Below are 6000 nucleotides of genomic sequence, written 5' to 3'. Positions count from 1 at the left end.
CACTTTTACTGCCTCGAGCCTGAGCTCAGTTTACTGCACTATTGACTTGGACCAGTAACAGTCTACAAAACAGAGACCTCACATCAACATCAGACCACATAATGAGGAGCAGAGAGATTAGACCACACGGTGAGAATGGTTACGACGACTGGACCTCAGCTAATTCCAACCACAGAACTCAATATGTTGCTACTTTAAATCCGAGCCTGCACATTGCAGGTGACCTCAGTTATCGATTGGTTTGGGCCTTTATGCATCTGGCTGCTGCTCTGTGGTGGTTTTTAAAAGGAATGTTGCACACGCTCAAAGCTCCATCAGTTACTTGATTGTATATTTTCCATCACAGCGACGTAGATTGATCACAGCATCGACAGGTTTGGTGGAGCAAGAGATTCCTGTGATTACATCTGTAGGACTTATATAATAATAACCTTTATTTATATAGAACCTATTAAGACACAGTTACAAGGTGTTTTACAAGGTGAAAATGAGAAATGTAAGGCGAACAATTGGTAATCGTTTCAAAGCCAACAAGAGGAACCAATTTAAAAGCAAGACCAACAGTAATCAAATTTAACATTCTAATTAAACTATTCAAATTATTAAAGCAGTTTACTGGAGAGTGATAAATGCTTTTATAAAACAAAGTCTACAGTAATATACCAGAAACATTTAAATGCAAAGGATAATATGAATATATTTTTTTCCCTATTGTCCTTGACTTGACATTGAGATTTATTACCAAACAGTATTTTCTCTCTTTATCTTTTCTTTTTTTCATCTCCAAATGCAAACTGCATTTGCTAATCAAATAAATGTCAATTTTTGTTTTGCATTTTAATCGAGGGAACGGCTGCTTGCTCTTTATCTAATTTACAGGACAATATGTAGAAGAGTAATCTAATTACATGGCGAATGTGTATAAAGTATAAAGCACAGGAGAGAGGGCTCTGGGAGCTTTTTCCTCAGCCAGTGCAGAGGTTTATTTTAGAACCTGGTTGTGCAACATACTGACCATTGTTTCTCAAAAAGCCTTTTCAGTCGAGCTGGCAGCACACAGCCGTCCCAGAGATCCTTTGTCACAGCTAAGTGCCTCCTTTTGAAACTAAATGGATTTGTGGCGAACGCCAGACGTTACCAAGGCTACCTGGACAATATTGGGGTTTTAGCATTGATCGAGTTTTATATCACAGATGTGCAACACATCCAGCGTAAGCAAGTTTACAGCTTTGAGGTGCCAAATAGGTGGATGCTTCACGGCCAACCCAGTCTCATCAGAAAATGTTCAATGGCAACGTTGGTCCACTTGGACCGACGTTACCATCTCACAATCTGGCCTCTCAGATTGTGAGATGGTAACATTTAGTCCTCCCATTGTTTTGCATTGGCGTGTTCTCACGTCACGTGACTCTCAAGCTCCCGTCTGCGGAGAGGAAAACATGGCGGAGATTCCTTGTTTTTTCAGATAAAAATATAATTTTGTAACTTAGTTTGGGCATAAAAATACATTCTGACACCATTTCTAGCGAGAAATGTGGTCTTTGCTTCCACAGTCTTCAGCCAGTTCGTGCTTATGATAAATATTTTAATAGTTATCACGCATGTTTTTATCGTTGCTATGATGGTTGCCATGGCACCACGGGCGCAGCTTGGTGTTTAAATCACAGTCCCTGCGTGGTGTCCTTCAGTGATCGTGAATGTTATTCATGTTATATAATAGTAATATTTGAGGCTAGATTACATCTCTAATGAGAAGGATCATGCGAGTCTGTTTATACCGAGGCCGGCCCGAGTGCGCGACCGGCCCGAGTGGCGCGAGCCGAGCGGCCCGAGCGGCCCGAGTGCGCGAGCGGCCCGAGTGCGCGAGCGGACATGACGTGTGGCTGTCGTAAAAACCCTATTTGTAAACAACCAGCCCTTTAACTCGGGGCTGCGTCATAAACACGGCGCGCTTGGAAGACCACGATGTCATCTTCCTTCTGTCAGGTAAGTAGTTTATTGTTTTTAAAGATCGTTACGATCTAGGTTTACAGTCCGAGTGCGGAGAGAGTCCGTCAATCCACACTATGGACGCTGTTCATCAGCTAATACGCCATTGTTAGCCACATGCTTCAGCCCACGGTAGCCTGTGCTACCTGGGAGGTGAATACATGGTTGTTGAAAGCAGTTCAAGACGCTTAGCTCATCATTGAGGGACGCTACAATATAAATATAAACATGAATTTGATTTATGAATGCTTTAGATTAATAAGGAGTGTATTTGTCTACCATTACTCCACAATATCAGGTCAATTTGGTTTAATGTATAGTATGCACTATGACAATAATGTTTTCATGTTATGGAGTTGCGATTCATTTTATAAAACAATTGCTATGTTCTGTTTTTTAATCAAGGAGGATCCAAGTGAAGCTACAGGAGTTTCATTAACGTCAACAACTTGGACCAAACAGTTTGTTTTGCTTGATGAAGAGCAGGAAGGGCAGCCTGGAGAGAAAGAGAAGCCGGGTTGAGCCCACTACCATCATCCACGTACCACGAGGAAGATGAGGGAGAGAAATGATCCTACCATTAAAGAGGTACTTTTAAGTTACATACCAGAAAAAACATTTTATATAATTTGCCAAATATACATTTTTATTAAATCCCCAAAGTACACTTGCTGAAATACAAGTTAATATCACACTGAAAGAATTTTGATCAATCATGCTTCCCTGCTGTGATTGTTTAACTAGGAAAACAACTTTTTCCACAGGAAGGCAAGTAAATTTAAGGAATACATGTGCAAAGTTTTCCTCTGTTATGTATAATGATGACCCCCATCAAACATAATGTTAGCAATATTTACACCTTTTAATTTATACTGTTTATTTCTGTCTACATGTGTGAATTTGCCTTCATTAGTTTCAGAAAAGAGCGATGATGTATCGGTCAGTGGGCGGCAGCACGAGACTCCGCAAACTAGTCTGTAAGCAAAGCAGACGAAGGCATCGAGGTTGCGGCCTGCCATCATTGTTATTTTGCTTAAGGGACTGAATATGTTTCATGTAGAAATATTAGCATTTCCCTTATATCTACCAAAACTGCTTGTTTCACAGACTGCAGTTTTGTTTTGATCCGATGTGGTGTGCAAATAAAACCGTATCTGCAATGGGTTGTGGGGCATTAACATTTGTAACTCTAATTTTGTTTTGACAGACTGTGAAAAGAACGTTGAGAACATCACCACTCTACAGGAAGACACAGTCCAGTAATGGGTGTCAGAAGTTCAGTAGTGAACGACAGGTACTGTGGAAAAATATGTGTCATTGTTGTACAATGTCCTTTGACTCTGTTTAAACAAGGTTAACACAAAAAGGTTTGATTGTAAACTGATATCGGTATGAATTCATGTTATTCTCCTCGTCAAAAGAAACAAACAATCCAAATTACCTGCAGAAAGCCCTTGATGGACGCTTCAGCTGCATCGTCAGACTGGTGAGACAGCAAGATGCCAACTTTAATGCCAATTTATTTGTGTAACATTCTGTGACCAAATGTATAGATAACTTTTTGTAGATTGTAAAAATAGATAACCCATTTATTACAAAAAAACTACACTAGAATTATCGCACTGCGTTGTATGACTCCGCTAACCAGAGCAGTGTCCGTCTACATATTTCTACATATTTTCTCTCATATAAATGACACTGTATCTCTTGACAACTGAAACCATAAGATGAGGTCAGTGTGGCCTTGACCTTTTTACTTTAAGACAAATACAAAGTTAGACAATCCGAAAACATGCAGTTATGCCTCCGGCGACTCGCTATTGCAGAGGCATTAAAACCGTAGTGTAGTAGATTGGATTTTATTGGTGTTACATTGGACATCTTGTATGGGTACACCAAAAAATATATTTGGTTTCACATTCTAGATGGCAATAAGCAGAGTCATCAACTCAGGAAAAATATTTCTGTAGAAAAGAAAGCCTTGTATGTGTGTATGTATACATACACACAAACGCACAATTGAGACGTTTTTGTCTTTTATCATATATTCTCAGGCAGTACTGAGTCATTTACTGAGAGGGGACGTGAGGGCCTACTCTGCGTGCTCAGAGTTCAAGCCCAGCAGGCTGCAGCGGGCCTGACATATTCTGGAACAGCAGCACAGTCTTTGGATGACTCCTCTGAAGATGAAAACATGGCGAGGTACTTCTCCACTGATGAAGAACTGTGAGGGCTGTGATTAGCTACACTCTCTTGCTACAAGGCTACTCATGCTACTCCCTGGCAGCCTTAGGAAGGCATTAGCTTGCTGTGTGGTAGCTGTTAGCTTCAGCATTTTTAGTTTTTAGTGGCCTGTCTGACGTTTATGTTAAAAAAAAATCAGAGGGAACCATCTTCATAATTTAACACTATGGTTTGTTTGTGTCCTTCAGTTCTTCTCAAGAGAAGCAGTACAGGTGTGCCTCAGCTCCACGGTCCCTCCTGCAGCCTCCGCTCCTGATGCTAACCTCATGTCTCCATCACACCAAGCAGCAGACCTGGATTGACAGACCTTTCTCCAGAGCTGCCCCCTCCCTCTGAAACCCCCCTCTCCAAAACACTATTTGTGTAGTTTTTAAAGTATTTTTTGCATGAGAATTGTTGATCATAACATTTCCAGCAGATGCCTTAATATAATGTTTGTGCACAATAAATGACATTGATCATAACATAATGGTATTTCCTTGCACTTCTACACCATGATATTGTCAGATAAGATGCTGATTACATTAAAGCAGTGAATGCTCTTCTTTAAGCAACATAAACAAACAATGATCCAATGAATCTGAAGTAGAATGGGCACATTACATTCTGTAGAGAATGCCTCAGTTATGGAAGTCAGAAAATAACTTTCTTTATCTGAGGTTCCAGTCATTTATAGTCACAGCAAAGCACACAGGTCTGGTTGTCTAAGTGGCGCCCATATCATATTGTTTAAGATGTGTAACATCAAGTTTGTGTTTCAGTGCAAAATTAGTCATTAGTCAAGAGTTCACCTTCTTCTTTACACTAAAATTAGGTGACCCAGATGTTTCACAATGCAATCTGATAAGGTCTTATGAGAAACATTCTTAACATTAAAGAAATCAACACAGAGGATAGCAATATCTGTTTGACTTTAATCCGTAGCTGATAATCAGCGGCCTGACTTATTCAAACACATTAATACTACAATGAATAAGGCAGGGGTTTTCCATCAGAAATCATTTCTGGGACATTAATTTAAAAGATCTCCAGTATAAGCAAATGTATTCTAAAACTGGTTTATATCCAAGTGTGAGGCTGTCCTGGCACATGGAAATAAGATATATATATATTGTTTGTATTAGCTTTCCCTCAGTTTAGTACTTGCACTTCTTGAAAAGCTCTATATAAATAAGATGTATTAATGTTTATACATTGCCCTCTAGTATATGTTTTCCTAAAAGTCACTGTAGATACAGAAATAACAGTATGGTTCAGGTGACAGTAAGTGGAAGCTGAAGGTAATTTCCATGTGCTCAAGAGAAACATAACGTGACGATATAGTTGATTTCTGATAGAAGGCCCTGCCTCATTCATTGTAGTATTAATGTGTTTGAATAAGTCAGGCTGCCGATTACCAGCTACTGATTAAAGTCAAACAGATATTGCTATCCTCTGTGTTGATTTCTTTAATGTTAAGAATGTTTCTCATAAGACCTTATCAGATTGCATTGTGAAACATCTGGGTCACCTAATTTTAGTGTAAACAAGATGGTGAACTCTTGACTAATGACTAATTTTGCACTGAAACACAAACGTGATGTTACACATCTTAAACAATGATATGGGCGCCACTTAGACAACCAGACCTGTGTGCTTTGCTGTGACTATAAATGACTGGAACCTCAGATAAAGAAAGTTATTTTCTGACTTCCATAACTGAGGCATTCTCTACAGAATGTAATGTGCCCATTCTACTTCAGATCCATTGAATCATTGTGTGTTTAT

The 6000-nt window shown here is 39.5% G+C and overlaps 1 long non-coding RNA gene across 2 annotated transcripts; it reads left to right on the top strand.

Moving 5' to 3' along the window:
- Window positions 1-1866: 1866 nt before the first annotated feature.
- On the top strand, window positions 1867-4643 carry LOC128459905 (uncharacterized). 2 transcript variants are annotated; one of them, XR_008342165.1, is made up of 5 exons: window positions 1867-1986; window positions 2395-2577; window positions 3197-3475; window positions 4044-4191; window positions 4422-4643. It is a non-coding gene; the product is annotated as an uncharacterized LOC128459905 (long non-coding RNA). The 2 variants fall into 2 exon arrangements; XR_008342164.1 differs by lacking the exons at window positions 4044-4191; window positions 4422-4643 and having other exon boundaries at window positions 3197-4027.
- The last annotated feature ends 1357 nt before the right edge of the window (window positions 4644-6000 follow it).

Source organism: Pleuronectes platessa, chromosome 17 (assembly GCF_947347685.1).
Source record: "Pleuronectes platessa chromosome 17, fPlePla1.1, whole genome shotgun sequence".
NCBI classification, from domain to species: domain Eukaryota; kingdom Metazoa; phylum Chordata; class Actinopteri; order Pleuronectiformes; family Pleuronectidae; genus Pleuronectes; species Pleuronectes platessa.
Note: the sequence above shows the minus strand (reverse complement) of the source record. Positions and strands in the feature narration are given on the sequence as shown.